At 37.8% G+C, this 19,856-nt stretch overlaps 1 non-coding gene across 1 annotated transcript; it reads right to left on the bottom strand.

Moving 5' to 3' along the window:
* Positions 1–19,271: 19,271 nt before the first annotated feature.
* On the bottom strand, positions 19,272–19,381 carry LOC138820421 (U6 spliceosomal RNA). The gene has a single exon (XR_011369872.1). It is a non-coding gene; the product is annotated as a U6 spliceosomal RNA (small nuclear RNA).
* Between the last annotated feature and the right edge of the window lie 475 nt (positions 19,382–19,856).

A 19,856-nucleotide genomic window follows, 5' to 3' on the forward strand; every position in this document is an offset into this window, starting at 1 on the left:
GTTGATTATGCATTCTAAAATACCATATTTTCTAATTTTCAAGTTAAAGAATCCTTAAAAAGCCATTAAAAACAATGTGTAAATTCTTCAGAAAATTTTTGGTAATGTCCAAACCTTATAACCTTTTGAATTTTAAACTTAAACTCACCCAATTGTTATAGCATGCTGGCAATTTATATCATGAACATGTTCACAAACACATACAAAACACACTCACACAGATCTTTAAGCATGCAAAAATAAAAATCAGTTGTTTGTAGACATTCTAAAGTTTTCAAAGAAAAATTTAAGACAATATTTCTTTTAAACTAAGTAACTTTGTTGAGTTTCATTTTCCCAGGGCTTGCTTGTTTAGCAAGGAATTTTACCAATTGGTATTTTGAATCTCTTCTGTTGGAGGAAGGCTGGGGGTGACGGGGGTCACCTGAAACTGAAGCGGCCTGATTTTTTTAATCAATTTTAGATAAAAGCACTTTACATTTTTGGGACTAGCTGAAAAGAGAAAACCAGCCACACAGCCTTCTCTGTGACTGAGGCCAGCTGGAGGCTGGAACTTTTATTTCCCCAGAGATGTTCAAATAAATAAGAAAAATGCAAAACCAAAAACATACATTTAAAACTAATACCAATTCTAAAACAGAACTAGACAAGACAACAATCAAAGGCTGACTTTGTCTCTACCAGAACTCTGTGGCATTCTCACTCAGCAAACTATATTCAGAGTCTTCTGAGTGAGCCTGCCACTCTCACCCAGAACTTTCCTATCTCAGGAAACATAAAACAGAGAACAGTCATGTCTCAGTGAATGGGGTGACAAATCACCAACATTTGTTTACCCAGGGGCCTTCCAAGGTGGAAAGGAACCCCCAATCATTTTGGAGCAAGGGAAATAAGTCCTTAGTGGCCATCCCCTCTGACTGGCAGATTCTCCCCCATACTCACACCTCCGTGGGCCAAGGCCTAAGGCTAAGATAAACACCTAATGACAAACAGAACAGTCAACACAAAGACACAACTTACAAAGGCACGCTGCAGCATTGTAAATTACCAACCAGAAAGTGCCAGACTATAGATGGAGAGTTTCCCCCAAAACAGAAAACTTCCCAATACAGATGGAAAACTTCCCAAAAAATGTCTGCATGAAAGTGTGAGACTACAAACGGAACATTTCCCAAAAAATGTCTGTACTAAACAGCAATCCACCCAGAGGGGTCTGGGGACGTCTCCTCACAGACCCCGTTGGCAGTCTTATAGTGCATCCACCAAGACTCCTTGCCAATCAGAATACAGACTCTGTGGGAAAACAGAATTACAGATACAGAACCTACAGGCAACCAAATATACAGAACAGCAATGCCTTGACTTAACGGATGGGTTTTTTGGGACTCTGTGGTGGGGCGTCTGGAAGGTCTCATGAGGGGGATTCCAGATGAGCCCCCAGAAATGTTGCATGGACTTGGGAACCCCGAAAGACCACCAGAGACCACGAGCAATGCGAACAGCAAAAGAGTCCTTTATTTGCAAGCTCAAGCTTGTTCCTTCATGCACTCGGTAACTTGTGACAGTAAGAGACCCGAGCACAAAATCAGCACAACTTTTATAGTATTGAACAAACAAGTTTAGGGAATTTCCACACAAGCAGTTACATGATTGGTTTGAGGCCACCCTAACTGCACTGCCCTTTTTATGAACTATTGGTATGTTCTGTTCCTGGAACACTTGGGTAACTGTTCTGCTTTCTTAAGGGTGGGCAGGGTTGGTGGCAATCTGTGTTTTGTCTCTCTCTTGGGGTTAATCTGAGGGCAGTCTCCACAAGATGGTGGCGTTAATCTCAAATTGGAGTTACTTTGGCTCTTTAGCCTGAATAAACTATAGCATACCACATACAAAGCTTTGGTAAAACACAGGTCTGTCTTACAATGTTGGACCAATAAGAGTGTATGTCTAGTGATGTTGCAGTTGTGTCTTAATGTGTGTGGAGTTTTCCATCCTTATGATCTTATAATGATGAAATTGACTAACTACACAATTACCTGGGCAGATCCCTGCTGAGACCTATATATATTAAGTCACAGCTTAAAAAAGAACAATATTTACAATGAAATATGTTGAACAACCAGACATTGTGACCAAAATTATTTTTACCTGATTCAGTGTGTTTTTTAAACTCTATATCACATGTACAACTTCCTCATTCCCTTCTTTCTCATTATGTTGTCTTTCTTTGTTTTGGTTTTGTTTTCAAAACCATGGTGTAACAGGGTATTTCTTATTTTCTTGTCTTCTAGTCTTCAGAAAGTCTGCAGTTAAATAGGCTTAAGTTCCTTTTGTTAGAAAATTAAAAGCAATTGGGTGGGGTCTTCATCATAATTTTGTTATGATCTCAAATACATTTTCATATCTAACATTTTACTAATCTCACTTCAATCTTTTCCAAAGGTCACTGTAGTGGAAGAAGGAAATTCCAAGTGGATTCTGGTAGAGAATTTCTGGTACATATTAAGGTAAGCAACTCCAAAATTATTCATTAGAAAGATGAGTTGAAAGTCATCTTTTTACACACTGATACTCTTTTCTCAACGAAACCAGAGGATTTTAAATAGCTAATATTTTTTTAAGTTAATGGGCCGAAATGTGCACGAATTTTCTAGAAATAAAATGATCACTCATGAAACCTTACTGATACTTCAAAGAATATTTTCCAATAAGAGGAATCACCTTCCGACATTTTCACACAATATGTATCTTCCTGGTAACAGAACACAAAACTAGAATAAGACATCTAATTGATATCTAATTTTTGTTGCCTTTTTGCAATACTTCTTTCTTCTCATATTGATTAGTATGAAGTCTATGACCATTATAAAATCATATTTGTAATAAAAGTTACTAGATGGGACCTTCATGGATGAGATGGTGTGGGGTTTCTGGTGTAGTCCTGTCTCGTTCAAAGGAGGATTTGGTATTAGCCAACCTCTGTGGTGGAACAGAGCGGGGCTTTGAGGGTGAAAGCCAGTCTGTATAGGGCTTTGAGACAGCAGGGAAGGGACAGGAATGGCTAAACTTGTTAGGGACATGGTCTCTTGTGGAGTAGGCAGGATTTAAGATGGAGGCTGGCAGGGAGACAGGTTTTCAGTTAAAGAAGGCGGGGTCACTGGGGAGGAGTCTATTTGGGGCAGAAGTTTTGGAAGGAAGAACAAGGCTACCAAGGAGGAGCTTACTTAGAGGAGCGGTGCTGGTAGAGCACTGTGAGCCCTTGTGGGATATGTAGGGTGAGGTTTCCCATAAGGCAGGGCAGGGAATGGAGGCAAGAGGCAGACAGAAGGTGGGGATTCTGGTGCAGGAATGTGGAGCTATGAGGGAGATGCTTTTCAGGTTCTAGATTTGAGGGCAGGGTGGTACTAGGAAGACATGGTCTAGTAAGGGGCAGGGTTTCTGATGGAGAATGGCAGGCCTTTGGGAAGTGTGTTAGGGTGAAGGTGGAGTTTTCTACAAAGCAAGATGTAGTAACAATGTATGTAGGAGTTTTTCAGGACCAGAGCTTTGTGAGAGCAGTAATAGTATCCAGTGCTCTAGAATAGTTAGGATGGGGTTTCTGGTGTAGCCAGTCAGAACTTGAGAAGAGAAGTTTGGGTGGGGATCTCAGTGTTGCAAGTCAGGACATGGACTTTGGACAGGGTTTCCAGTAGGGCAAAGCAACCTTCAAAAGGGACTATGGAGGGAGGGATTTACAGTTGAGCCTGGTGAGACTTCCAGAGGGAGGGCAACTGGTGCAGTGTTTTCCGGTGGAGCAATGTGGGTGTTGAGAGATGGGGTAGTGTGGGTTTTCTGGTGGAGTTTTTCTGGGCCAGGGCAGGGCTTGGAGCCATGGGGATAGTTGAAGGAGGAGCTTTGAGAAGGAGTGGAAAGGCTACAATGGTGTAAGATAATTATGGGCAGGGTATCAGATGGAGTAGGGTGTAGATCTTAGGGAAGAGCCAATAGGGGGTGGGTTTATCTGGGGAGCAAGGCAGGGCATTGAGAAGGTAGATGTGGGAGGTGAAGAGTCTTGTGGTGGAACAGGGCTGGCTTTCCAGGCAGTAGATGGGCTGTGTGAGAAGCTTCTGGCCAAGCAAGGTGGGGCTTCAAGGGCAGTTATAGGGAGGTGAAGGGTTTTTGATATAGCACGATGGGCTTTGTGGAAAGAGGTAGGTAGGCCACTTAGAAGTAGGCTAGTTATAGGCAGAGATTCTGATAAAATCAGGAGGAACTCCAGGGAGAAGGTTGGTTGGGGGTGGGGAAGAAAGGGAAGGGAGGATCTTGGAGGTAATAGAATATGGGAACAATGGGACTGTGAGGGACTAGAGTAGTTAGGAACAGGGTATCTGGTGGATGAGGTGGGGCTTCGAGCGGGAGCCCCATGTAGGCCGGGTTCTTGTTGTAGTATGTTGGGACATGAAAGGAGATATAGATGTGGCCCAGTATCTCGTGGTGCAGAACAGGGATTCCAGGAAGGGGTGGAGTGGAAGAAGGATTTTACTATAGCAGAGAAGGCGTTTCAGTAAAGTGTCTTGTTGCAGTCAAGCCTTTGAAAGTTTATAGCAGGTCTACCAGGGGGTAGGTTAGTTTAGATTAAGCTATTTAAGGAGGAAGCTGCCTGGGAGTGGGTTTCCAGTGGATCCAGTCAAGTTTCATGGGATGGGGGAATAGGTAAGGGGCAAGACAGTGCAGAGTAAGGCTACAAAAATTGAACAGTTACCACTAGTAAATACCATATAAGAACACCATTTTCTGTCAGTGTAGACTTATATTACTTTTATGTATGCAAGAGATGCTGGAGAAAGTAAACAAGTAATAATCCTTCCTAGTGAATTTTTTCTTTATTCCAGTTGATTGAAAATAAAACCACAGGACACATCAGGCTCAGAGGCACACAGGAGACTAAGACACATGAAGGACTAGAATTCATTCCCCAGCACCAACATTAAGGACCACAAATAAAAGTTTAAAATGTTTCACTTGGTCATAATGGACTATATTGTCTTAAAATTGTGAATGAACAGAACTTTTACTCTGACCATTTTAGAAATCCTAAAACTAAGTAAATAGTAATGTTTTAACTTTATACCATATTGGAACATGTACTAAAAATAATTAGGAAAATATAAAACTGTACACAGAATTTCATTTTCCAGTATCAATTCAAATCTAAAAGAATTTAAAACCAGAAAATTGCCATATAGTGAGGTTGCAGCATGGTTTCTTTTCCATCATCAAAATGGTGACTTAAGCAATGTGTCTTTATCATTGGATGCATCGATGTTAAAACATATCTAAGAATATGAAGCACTACTATACAGACCTTGAAGAAACTCAGAAAGATCTATGAAATGATGTTGGAATAAAATTAATGACTATTTACAGTAGGAATTGATCTTCACTAGGGCCATAAATACTTTCCAGAAGAAAAGGCTACATTGAAAAATAAACAGTGAAACGGAAACAGGTAGGCAGATCTTGAAGTAAACATTATCCAATGAACAACATCTAATGAGACATGATTGCAATTTTCTTTTACATAAGTTAGAGTTACTGACCTATGTTCTTCCCTAATGCCAAACAACAAAGTCATGAAAATTCAGTAATCATTTTCAGAACATTGGAATTCAATGAATGTATTGCTAGAATGTAAAGATAGATGTCTGATCTAATGCGTGAAGAAAATATCCCCAATCTCTGGCCCCACGCTGTGAGAAGTGTACAAGACAAAGTACAAGGAGAATGGACAGAAGTACAGTAGTGCATACCAGTAGTTCCCAAGATGCATTGATAGATGTAACAGGGGAGAATATCAACAAGATCACCACAGGACTTAGCATGGAGAGTAGAGAGAAAAACAGTGAAAATGCAAGGAGAATTGCAAAGGATTTCCTTGCATATTTGGCAGAAGAGTGCATGGCATTGAGGTCTAAACTACGTGGAGGTATTATAGGAAACTACCTGTGCTCATATGGTGCCACCAGAAGTGAAGAACTTATGATTTACAAGACATTCAATAATCATAAAAGTCTTGCTTCAGTAGTGCAGAGTTAAACCTTGATAAATTCTGTTTTGAAACACCTAACAAAGTATAAAACCAAGACAAGAAGAATCAAATTATATATACGTTATTTGACTGTTTGCAACAATAGAGTTCAAAAAAATCAAATCACATAATGTGGATGTAAAAGGATAATATTATTAATGTAATCTTTATACAATACACATTTTATGTGAATAGTCCTGATTATAAATGATTTGTTTTCCTTACAGGTTTTGGATGCACAATACCAACAAAAAACAAAAACAAAACAAAGTAAAAAACACTTGGCATCTAGATGCCTGTGCCTCATCCCTATTCCTATATAGTCATTAGCCTGAGATTGGAAGATCATCGTTCACAGATGGCTGGGGTAGCAATCCATGAAACATTTATGTTCAGTTATTCAAAGACAGAGTGAAACCTTGGTTCAAATAGTACAGACTGAATCATTCATGAGTGAAAAAAACAAGCAAGAGTTTGAGGCTCTGAGTCAAGTTTCTTTAGTGTGTGTGTGTGTGCAAACATGTGCGGGTGCGTGCGGGTGCGTGCACACACACACACACAAATGGAATGAGAGGAGAAGAGGGAGAGATAAAAGGGAATATTAAGAGTTTAAGGACTATAATAAGCATATATTAATAAAAATGAGGGAAACGATGGATCCTATGTTTCTTTGAGTCTGGCTTCTTTCATGTAATATGATTGTTTTCCAAGTCTTTCCATTTTCTTATGAAAGGGGCTTTGTGAGTCTTTCTGATAGAAGCATAAAATTCCATTGTGTATATATACCACATTGTCTTGATCCATTCATCTATTGAGGGGCATCTTGATTGGTTCCAATAATGCTGCCAGAAACAAAGTTGTAGATTTAGTTTGTTTAACTTGAGATCATTTTGACAAATGCCCAAGAGTGGGATTGCTGGTTCCAGAGCTATGTACATTTGACCTTACAAAATGATGCTAATTGAAATGAACTTCAAGCCATGGAAAAAAGTTGTTTTTTTGTCAGATGTCAACCTTGATGTCAGTAGAGTGTCTAGATCGTATTTTATGTGATTTGTCTTTTGCCATTGTTTATCCCTTGCAATCTCTGTCTTGATTCTGGTACCTTCCACCTTGTATATAGATTTATCTGATTTGTATAAGTAAAGGGAAAAATATAGGGATGAAAGAAGTACAAAGAGTGACGCATTGCAACAATGATATTCATAAGACACTATATCAGAAATGAACTTTACAACTTTGGGGTGGGAAGGAGGTGTACAGGGTGGGAAGGGATAGAAGAACAACAACGGTGTGGGTAACAATATTCAATAAGGAATGTACCTTAATCATGTAACTATAACCACTCTGTATAGTATTTTTGAAATAAATTTAAAAATTGAACCTATCCTAGAAAAATATAGTTTTCAAAATAATACATCTGTCACAGTACTTGTGAGAGATTCTAGAGTCAAGCTGTTAGACTTGGAAAAGGAAAGATTGGGAAGACATCTCAAACAGCAATCAAAAATCTGAGAACTGTGCTCTGGAAAGGTCGGTCAAGGGAAGTCAGGAGTATGAGTCATTACCTCAAGAGTATTTAAGTTAGAGCTGTTGGACACTAAAAGATTAAGCCTTTTGACACAAGATGGATGTCTGTGCTATGGTTGTAATGACTATTGCTCCTTTGCTCCCTAAAAATAAAGGGATTCAATTATCACTATGTATCCAAACAATACCTCATGTTAATAGTTGTAACCACAAGCTAGATTGATGTCTTAGTATGTCGACATACCTGTAGCCACTGACCCCCCCCCACTGTAGTAGAATGAATATAAAACATGTTAAGGAGGATATGGGGATCCAGAAGCTGGCAATGAGGCTTTGGATCCTCTGATGTTATCTTTCCTATCACTTCCTGTGAATTCTCAGTTCTTTAGCCAGGTATCCCATCATCTTTGCTGTCCCATGGTTGTGGTAAGTGACAGTACTGATATTCTGAACACCTCAAAACAAACTATGAAAAAACACTTCCTCAAAGAACATTGACATATATATAAGAGCACCTGGAAAGATACGAAACATCAGCAGTCACCCAGTGATCCTCCAGCAAGAATGTACAATTCAGGAGTATCTTTACTTCTGATAATATGAGATGGATAATTGTCCCTTTTGTATATTTGATATTTGATATTGCATACATTTTTAGAAACACATATACATTGTGAAATAATGTGATTTATTTCACAGGTCACAGACCATGTCACTGATTGATGACCCTAATGCCTTATCTCAGTTGCCTGATTCAGATTTAGATGAGTGTGAATTGCCTAATTATGAACATTTCTCCATGAAACTCAACAACACAGAATGAAGTGTCAGGGTCAGGCAATTCTATACTTGCAAGGATTTTTTCATATATTAGAGTAATATACACTAACACTGCTCAGCACTCGTGGCACATTGATGTCTTATACGTTCTTCAGATCAGAAATAGGCTATAGCTTAATGTACAATGATGGGCTATACATTTTCAACGAAAAAGTGATGATTACCTCCTGCAATTATTATCAGTGAAGAATCCTTCCTATACATTTTACTGACTTAGATTCTACTCTGTGCCTTACCATTATCAGGCAGGGTCACACTATATCGAGCTACAATACTCCAGCAACTTTAGCTGCCTTTGAATTGTAAAACCAATATTGATACCAAGGTCAACTCTGCAACTCTAATCACATAGTTAGTGGACACCTGAACTTTTCAAGCCTTGTTAAAAATTCAGCTATTACTGCTCATTGTCAGTATTAAAGATCTCACTCCTTTAGATTTATTGTCTATCTTCTTGTATTTCCAACGCTGCCTTAGATGTTGGTTTTTGAAGTAGATCTTTTAGTTTGCATTTGATTTATGGAGGTGCTAGTGATGTCAGTTGAACTGAATATATAATAATGTAAGTAATTTGATGTTTTCACATATGAATTTAATTTTGGCAATTGAGGAAGTGAATACACATCACTCACAAAAGTTGCTTTATGTGTATTGGTATTGCTATATTGTGAACTTCCTAAAAGCCAGCAATGGGATCACATATCTCAAATCCCATCACTTCTGTCACTGAGACAAGCCTGGAAAGGTCCAGACCAATTATCTGTTCATAGTGAGAAGCTTTCTACAAAGAAGCAGGAGAGAATAGCAAATAGAGCAAATGAGTCTCCCAACAGTTTTGTTACATATTCTTTACACTTTGCCATTAAGACCAACATAATAGTATTCTTTATGAACTCTTTCCTAATCTTTTCCTGTTCTGAGTAGTTTTATTTATGGATCTCCAAGAAGTCATATAAGAATCATATAAGAGGAGTTCTGGGAAGATGGCAGAGGAGAAGATGGAGGCTAAACAAGCTCTCACATAAAAAGCAGTTTTAGAGTTCCAGTGAATAGTCCTAGGCCAGAGAATCACACCAAGTGTGCCATCACAGGACAGAGAGTTAAGCCAAAGAGGTAAAATCCAGGCAAGGAGACAGCTCTGAGATGTTGCCAGCAGCCACTGCTGCTGTGGCAGTGGCCACAGTCGCCATACCTACAAAACAGAGAGTCCAAGTCGAAGGAGCCAGACACAGTGGACAAGCAGATTCTCCTCAACACCAGCAGGAACCCACAAGGAGCGGACATTTCATCATGCAGTTCACAGACCAGAGACAACCCAGGAACCAAGACTCGACATGAGTAGAAGCCTGATGTCCTCCTCACTCCTTCTCAGGGAGCAGAGGAGGGAAGGCCACTCCTCCCCACCCCCCAGTTCCAGAGATCTCCATCTTGGATACCTACAAAGCTCGGAGGAGCTGCTAGCTCCAACTCAAGCCTTGGAAGAAAGCTAGAGTCATTTAGCAGGTCACAAGAACCTAAAGAGACCTACCAGACTCAGCTCCACCCAGGGAAATGTCACCCAGCTCAGGTTCCAGCCTCAGGAGTGGCTTTCTTCACTGGGTAATCAGAGCCAGAGGCTGCCCCTCCCTTTTGCAGCCCTGACAATCAATTGAAATTCAGTAAACATAAACCCTGAGAATGGCTCCAGGCTGGGCTCTGTGAGTTCCTCACAAACTAGCCCCAGGGAAAAGCTACTGTTTGCGGAAAGGCCTCAACACTACCCAGAACCTAGCCTCATCACAGCATCTCCAAACTTGAGGAAAAAACCATCTCCCTCTTTTGTGATACTCAGAACAGATCTCCCTCCCATTGAACTAAACTTGGAGGAGGATCGCAAAATCCTGGGTAAAGCAGAGCATTTTTCTGCCTGTTCAAATAAACTGACTTAAGAAACCAACCAAGCCACAGGAAAATCAAACACCACAAACAGACCAGAGACTCCAACCTGTATGCCATGCTCTAAAATCAAACAACAATCACCCAAGAATACTGTACCCAGCTAAACTCTCCTTCATAACTGAAGGCCAAATAAAAACCTTCCATAGCAAAGGAAAATTGAAACAGTACATCTCCACCAAACCAGCCTTACAAAAGATTCTTAAAGATGTCCTACACATAGAAAACCAACAAGACCATAATAAAGGCCAAGAAACTGAACCCAAACTGAGAATCCAAGAACCATAGGAAGAACCCAGTTTTAGCAGCACCCAAGAAGGTGGATAATATGGCAGGACCTCCCAAATACCTCTCAGTCCTATCTCTCAATATTAACGTACTTAACTCTCCAATTAAGCGACATAGACTGTCTAGTTGGATTAAAAACAAGATCCTTCTCTCTGGTGCCTTCAGGAGTCACATCTTGCCCGTAAAATCAAACACATTTTCAATGTTAAAGGCTGGAGCAAAATCTACCAAGCAAACGGCCCCAATAAACAGGCAGGAATTGCAATCCTAATATCAGATAAAATAGACTTCAAATTAAAATTTGTGAGAAGAGATAAAGAAGGTCGCTACATACTAATTAAGGGATCTCTACTTCAGGCGGATATTATAATTCTAAATACCTATTCACCAAACAACAGAGCACTCAAATTCATCCAAGAAACACTACTTTCCCTCAAATCCCACATAGATCCAAAGACATTAATTGTAGGGGATTTTATTACACTACTCTCCCCACTAAATAGATCAACTCGGCAAAAACTCATAAGACAAAGAGCAGATATAAACAGCTACCTCAATCAACCAGTTTTAATAGACATCTACTGAATATTTAACCCAGCAGCTTCAGAATACACGTTTTTTGAGCAGCACATGGAACATTTTCTAAAGTAGACCACATTTTAGGTTACAAAGCAAACTTGTCCAAATTCAGAAACAATGAAGTTATACCTTGCATTATCTCTGACCAAAAGGGAATAAAATTAGAACTCACACCAAAAGCCACCAAAGAAAATTCGGTAACACAAGGATATTGAACAACACACTGCTGAATCACTAGTGGTTCATGGAAGAGATTAGAAAGGAAATTCAGATGTTCATGCTATTCAACAAAAATGAACACACAAATTACCAGCTCCTCTGGGGCACAACAAAGTCAGTACTCAGAGGCAACTTTGTAGCTCTGAGTTCACACATCAACAAATTGGAGAGATCTGAAACCAACAATTTAATGAGACATCTGAACCTCCTTCAAAGAGAGCAGCAAGATAAACCCCAATCCAGTAGACAGAAAGAAATAATTAAAATTAAATCAGAATTAAATGAATTAGAATCCAAAAAATCTATAGAAAAAATCAACAAAACAAAGAGTTGGTTCTTCGAAAAAATTGATAAAATTGACAGACCCTTAGCAAATCTTATCAGAAAAAAAAGAGAACACAACCAAATAAATAAACTCAGAGATGAGAATGGAAACATCACCACAGAAACAACCAAGAATAAGAGCTCAGTTAGAAGATCAAATTTCGGGGAGATAGGTATCAAGAAGGAGAAGAGCAGGAAACAAATGAATGGGAAACATATTACAGAATTCTACCAGAGATCATGCCAAACATCCAAAGAGATAGGCTCATTCAGAGAAGAGAAGCCTTTAGAAACCAAACAGAATTCTATAACTAAACAATCCACCACCACATCATAATCCATTAGAGGATCATTAAAGATCAAGGAAAGCATTATGAAAGCTGCCATAGAGAAAAGATTGATTATTTATAAAGGATATACAGTCAGAATAAATACAGATTTCTTAGGTGATATGGTAAAAAGGAGAGCCTGGCATGATATATTACAAACAGTAAGGGTAAACAACTACCAACCGTGAATATGGTCCCAAGCCAATCTGTCCTTTACATTTAAAGAATATTTAAACATATTTCATGACAATGAACACTTGAAAAAATATACCTCCACCAAATCAGCAGGATAGAAGTTAATCAAATGTATCCTACATAGAGAAGATCAAGAAGAGGAACTGGTTATATTAATTTTTTTATTGTTGTTCCAGGGGCTTGAAGTCTGCGCTTGGGCACTGTCTCTGAGCTCTTCAACTCAAGGTGAGTGCTCTATCTTTTGAGCCACAGTGTGACTTCTGTTTTTCTGGTGGGTAAATGGATGTAAGAGTCTCAGGGACTTTCCTTCCCAGGCTGTTGTCCTCAGATCTCAGCTTCCTGAGTAGCTAGGATTACTGCTGTGAGCCAGTGGCACCAGGCTAAAAATGGGGGATTTTTAGAAAAGAAAATCCACCTCTTCACTTGTGTCTAAACCTCAGATATCACTAATAGAACACTTCACCTTCAACTCATTTCATCAGACATTTGTAAATTTTCTCTTTTAGTTCATGTAAGAATACAACAGTCAGTATCAACTCAGCTGTGGGACTGAATCAATTGTATGGAAATTGCTAGTACCTAAATCAAGAACTGTTACATCAAAACAAATTTGACCCACTTTTGTAATAATTATTTTCTCTTTTTATTACAAATCTTTGCTTGATTACTTCCTAATGTGAGTGATGACATTTTCACTCTTCAGCCTCCATCCACATGTGGTCAAATATTTAAGAATTCAAAGATTTCCATTGATAATTTATTAGGCTGACCTCTAAGAAAATGTGGATTTCTGGAATTTGGTCTGCTGTCTTGTTCTTACATGCACAGGCTTTTTATGATTTATTTGTTCTACAAGGAATTCTACTTTTTAATCTTTGTGTAACCAATTTTAGTTTCTTTGTTCAGTCTTTCTGACATTCTCTCTGGAGATTCATTTGAGTCTGCCTCATTAAAAATATATTCATCAGCTAAATGACTTTCAGTTTCTGTTTTTCCCTGACTTCGTGTAGGCTGTGATAGCAGCCCTGACTGGCTGTGCTTACTGGAGTTTTTGTTTATTTGTTTGGTGTAGTATTTTTTTTTAGAGGTGTAGGATTACTATTTAAGGTAGTAGCTTCTCTGGATCCCAGTGGTCCCCTGACCTAGGGTCAATGGGTTTTTCTCCTAAAGATTCAAAAAACAGCTGACTAAATTCCTGTTTAAATTTTCCCAAAATGAGGCAATCTGGCATCCTTGCAAAGGAATCAATAATCCTCTGTAACCACTTACAGAAATGGTCTATCAAGATGGCTTTTCAAGATTGACTGTGAAAAATGTTCATTTCCTATTCAGGACCATAAAACAGCTCACATCCCAGGGAGCAGAATTTTGGAAGGAAGGTCCCCTTCCTTCCTTCTCTTATAGATCAAACCATAATATTCTGCAGTTGTGGCCAGTCTGGAGCACATTTTCCCAAGAATAATATTCTGTAGTGTAAAAGAGGACCAACTATCAAAATAAATGTGAAAATACTTGTCGACTAAAGACTGATTTATCTTGCTTATATCTGTTGTTATTTTCATTACTTCAAACACATAGATAAATTATATTGGGATTAGAAAAGAGGCAAGGGATTAATGAAATAAACATTCAGTTTACTTTCATATATCCAATATAATACACTTAATCCCTTACGGAAAATTAAAACCAACTGTAGAAACAATGTCAGAAATATAAAATAAGCCTCAATATGAATAATCTGGCACAGATACATCATCATCTACTCAGAAATTCAGTCTCTCTGTACATATTTATTTGGTACAAAATAATAAAAATTTAATTAATGAATATGATGTTTAAGTATAATCTGAAATAGTCCTCGTGTATATGATTGTATATAATTTTTAGATGTCACCTAGCAGGAATTTAACATGCATGTAGAATTCAAATTTCCATAATTTTATCAAGATGAGAGGAGTAATCCCTCCTGTATTGTGTGGTGTGAATTTCACTAAAATGCTGAACTCTTCCACCTAATACTGAGACATGTGCAATAATTTATTATTTCATATTAAAATGAGTGCTGTGTACAATATACGTTGAATTATTACATTAATTCGCAGAAATGAAACAATAATGATATATTATTTGTTTAAATTGTAATGCTTCTAATTTCACAATTCATGAAATATATTATTAAAATAAGTTTCATTTTTTTCTTTTCTATACCTGGCAGAAATTAAAATTATATATTAAATGTTCAATATGAAGTAATCAATAATAACTAATATATTATTAAAAGTATATACTAATAAACTGTGATGTAAATTATCGTTCTAACAAATTGTGATGTAAACTACATTTAATAGAATTAATTTAATATTTATTAAATTTACCATCTTGTTATTGTTTCCTAACTGTGTCATTTGTTATTCTTGTTCCAAGTCATCTCTTCACTTCAATTGTTTAATTTTCTATTTTATCTCTATTGTTTTGTTGATTATGCATTTTGTTTTCCCTTTCTAGTGACTGACATAAGGCTGAAAATCTGTATGCTAGTTTAATACTTCCTATGTTAAAGTTAAATTGCTGCTCTCCACAGTTGTTCTACTCTTCTTTTTGTCGTACAGAATTTCCCCTAGTCCCATCGACTGTATTGCTACTCCCATATATTTTTTATTTAAATTTTATTTTCAAGGTAGTGTACACAGGGGGTATAGTTACATAAGTAAGGTAATGCATTTATTGCTTTTCTAACTTGTTTCTCCTTCCCCCATTTTTCTCCCTCTTCGCTCCCAATGCACCTCCCAAGATTATTTCCAAAATATTGTCTTGTGAGTATCACTGTTGCAGAGGTTCCCATTTTGTCCTTTGTCTCACCATTTTGTTTTTTCCCTTTCCCTTCCCCAGTTTAGATCAACATATTTACAATACTCAATGTATCAAAATCAAATACAGTGACTATAGCGGATAACCCATAGGTGGGGAAAACATAAAAAAGATAAAAATAAATCATGTAGTACATTAAGAACAACAACAACAAAGAACATGTCTTGGAATTCATTTCATTTAGAATCATCTTATATGGTCATATGTACATAGGTATTGAGTTATTTTGCTCATCTACTAAGATTATACTTGATGTACACAATAATGCTCCCCTAGGAAGAACAACTCCTACTTACTTAGCTTCATTCTGATGTAAGGTCAGTGTTGTCCCCTGTATCCTCATGTTGTACATTACAACTCTATACCTGGTCATACTGTATATCCACTATCTTCTACATTGTGAACTAAATGTTCCAGAAATTACACTTTGCTTTAATTTAAAAAAAATCCGTCTTAATGTTTGAGGTGTGTGTGTGTGTGTGTGTGTGTGTGTGTGTGTGTGTGTGTGTGTGTGTGTGTGTATGTGTGTGTTTACAAAGATCAGAACACAACATTTTTCTTCATTTAGAATACAACTTTCAGGTCATTGTAAGTTGTGGCTAATGGGAAAATTCTCTTGCTATTTTAAGGATGAAACAGATAAAGATATTTGTGCATGTACCACATTTGCTTTATTAGTATGTAGTTGAACACTGAACTTTGACTTATATCTTGGCTGTTTTGAATAAGAATTAACTATAGATATATTTACGAATTACCCAGTGAGAAATAATCACATGATTGGTGGGTCAGATGATATTTCAACTTTGAATTTCTTTAGAAACCTGCATACTACTTTCTACAGTGAGAATACTAACCAAGAGTGTAGAAAATTTCCTTTTCTCCCCACTCACCAACATTATTACCTTTTGTTCAAAGGTAATAAAGGGCAGGTTTATACTATTTGCAGTAATCCAAACTGGCCTTAGACTTAAATCCAACCTCCTAAATGCTTGGAATTACAAGCCTTTACCACCACAACTGGTTCCATTGATTTTTTATGAGTTACAATAGTTATGAAGTAGTATCATAGTAATTTTGAATTATATTTATCGAATGACTTCTACTCAGAAAGCATTAAGCCAGCATAGAAGTTGTATTAAACACAACTTTGTAAACCCACAGGCGATTTTCAGGGCTGTATGGAGAACTTGTCTATGCAGCCTTTTGTCCATTTTTAATCCAGTTTCATGTTAATCTCATCTTTAAGCTCTTTAAACCAGATCAATAATTAATTAAAGGTAGAAAAGAAAAAAATGTAGCAACTCCTAACATTTTTCAATTTTCAATAAGATGGTATTGCTTAAATCATTTTCTGTTTACACTTGTGACTATATATCTCAATTTATTTAGACCTTTTACAAGGCTGTAGTTCATTCATTTTACTTTGATTGTTTTTTCCACAGCCTGTTTATCTAATTTCCCTTGGTTTCTTTCAGTCCCAATGGTTCAAATTTCAAACTGAAGAATAAATGGAAGGAAGCAAACAAAAAATACAGTTCCTCTCATCAGATGATGCCTGTATAAGAATGAGGAAAGAGTTCATCCATCTAAGGACTTATGATAGGACAACAAAAAAAGAATTCATTCTTCTAGGTCTTCTTTATCTTTGTGATGTAACTTAATTGTTGTAAAACACAATATACTGCTCAAATACTTTTATGTTTTATCATTTTTACACATTTTCATATCGATTTCATCTCAGTCTACAACATAACTTCATCGTTCTGTCTCTGGTATTTTTACTCTAACAAGACATAAGATAACCAGTTTGATTTACAGCATGAGAAATTATCCCACTGGCTTGCTTGGAAGCAGAGCATGGTCAATAGATATTAGTTCTGGTTGCTCACTACATGTAATGTTTTCTGTACTACTTATCACATTTTATTTAGTATTTAAAAAAGACTGCTGGCTAAACTCAAAGCTCATCCATAGAAGCTTATATTAAGTATTTCACAAGTGTTATTTCCTTTAATTCTTAAGATAACATTTGCTATAATGCTAATGTTATTACCATTTTAGTGTTGGGAAAAATTTTAATTAAAGGCAGTATGTGTATGGCCCAAAGACACACAGAGTGAGGAAGAAAATGAGTCAAAGTTTCCAAAAGTCTTTCAGCAATATACAAAAAGTAGATAAAATCTCTTCATTCTATGACACCCTCAATTCAATATTCATATTGTCCAAGAAATAATAGCATACAATGTCTTGGTCACATTGGGTTATCATGCACAGAACTTATAAATTGAGGTACAAAGAGAGGCATATTTCTTCTGTCCCACAGTTCCGGTATCTTTTTTAAAAAGTACTAAAACTTTTAAATATTAACACTTACTGTCTTTTAAGAATTCTAAAACGAAATAAATTCACATATAATCAATCCAAAATGTTTTAAAAGTAGGAGATGATAAAACAGGCCCCTGTGAAGTAAATTTTCTTCTACTTTATACGTTATTCTGAAAGCCTTTTGCTGGTTTATCATGCCTGTAATCCTAACTACTGGGGATATCTACTCAGGAGCCTGAGATTTGTGGATAACAGTTGGAAGCCTATCAGGGCGAAATAAATTCATGAGATTATTTTTCAAAACTTTTAATGAACTAGCAAAGGTCCAGGAATGGAGATGTAGCTCATTTAGTAGCTCACCAATAGAGCAAAAAGGCCTAGCAAGACTTTGAAGCCCTGATTTCAAACTCTGAGCATGCCAACACACATGCAAGTGCGTGGGCACACACACATTTATTCAAAATACCTTCATATTAGTGTTGTGCATTAATTTCTTAACGATATTATGAGTAAAATAAAGGAAATAAACTCTTCCATCTCAGAACATTTTTATATGTTTTCATTGCTGAAAGATTAAAAATTAAAAACCTCACTTTACCATTACCATTACTAACTTGCTAACTGCTGATTTTGCTTCTGTAAATATGCTTGCATTCAGACCCCCTTCCCTGGGAAATAAAACTGGGCAGAGTCTCGAGGCCCAGATATCCGGATATCGGCCGGCCCAGATGTCCGGATGTCAGCCCACTCCAGGACAAGGTCAAAGGTTACAGATAGTACATGTTTTTCAGTTTTAGTTTATGTTTTTCAGTTCCAGTTCAGTTCAACAATCCCCGGGATGGACCTTGACAACGACCACCTGGCAAGACCACAAGCTAAGCCAAATGTCAACCAATCATAGGCCTGTAACCATGTAAACCCCCCCTTAGACCAACCATGAGACAATTGTTTTACAAAGAGTGTTTTATGCTAATTTGTGGTTTTTGCCTTTAAAAATGCCTGTAACTGCTGCTCAGGGCGCTCTGACTGCCCGGGGCAGAGAGTCCGTTTGCACAAATGCCAAATAAACTCCTCTTGCTTGTTGCATCTGCTGGTTTGGAGTCTTGGTTTCTGGGGTGCCCTCCCGTTGAGAAAGTATCCCAGTGAGTCTGGGGTCTTTCAATTGCAAAATTACTGTACAGAAGGGTCACACTTACACAAGCAAGGCAATGAGTACATTTCCTAACAAGCATTGTTAACTCCTCCTTTATTATTCCCCTACTATCCCTTCCCTTCCACCTCCACAAGTCCACTCACCTCCTCCCTTCCCCCGCCTCAATTGTAAAGTTCATTTTACAACATAGTGTCTTGTGCATCTGATTGTTACAATGGGTGAACCTGTATTCCTATTTAAGCATTTTCTTTTTCTCCTTCCCATCCAAAAATTAGAAGAGACTATATACAAGATGTAGGTGCACCAACTTCAAATACAGTGAAAATAAGTGATTTAACATGGGGTCCGAACATATAAAGAAACAAAAAAAAAAACCATACTGAACGTTATACGTATGTGAGAAACAATAGCAAGAAAGAAAAAACCACTTGTGTCACTAACTTCGGTTCATTTACCTTAACATAATCTTTTCTTGTCATAAGCACATAGCTTTTGACCTTTTCTGCTTATCCCAGACATATATTAGTTATTGAAAATTAGGGAAACCATGGGACTTATGTTTGTTTGGACTTGGCTTATTACACTTCATAATCTATTTCCCAAGTCTTTCCACTTCCTAACAAATTAGGTAATGGAATGACAGGAATTTGCCTGTCATCCTTAAGCAGGGGCCATGTTAATCTTCTCTGTATCATTCCAAATTTAGTGTATATAATGCTTCCTCAATACTTCTCAGGGAGCAGAGGAGGGAAGGCCATCCCTCACCCTCCAGTACTGGAGATCTCCATCTTGGATACTGACAATGCTCGGTGGAGCTGCTAGCTCCAACTTAAGCCTTGGATGAAAACTAGAGTCATTTAGTAGGTCACAAGAACCTAAGCTGACCTGCCAGACTGAGCTCCATCCAGGGAAAAGTCACCCAGCTCAGGTGCTAGCCCCAGGAGTGGCTTTCTTCACTGGGTAATCAGAGCCAGAGGCTGCCCCTCCTTTAGCAGCCTTGACAATCAATTGAAATTCAGTAAACAGAAACCCTGAGAGTGACTCCAGGCTGGGCTCTCTGAGTTTATCACAAACTAGCCCCTGGGAAAAGCTACTGTTTGCTGAAAGGCTTCAACACTACCCAGAACCTAGCCTCATCACAGCATCTCCAAACTTGAGGAAAAAGCCGTCTCCCTCTTTTGTGATACTCAAAGCAGATCTCCCT

This window comes from Dipodomys merriami, unplaced genomic scaffold, assembly GCF_024711535.1.
Source record: "Dipodomys merriami isolate MVZ:Mamm:240054 unplaced genomic scaffold, mDipMer1.0.p SCAF_88, whole genome shotgun sequence".
NCBI classification, from domain to species: domain Eukaryota; kingdom Metazoa; phylum Chordata; class Mammalia; order Rodentia; family Heteromyidae; genus Dipodomys; species Dipodomys merriami.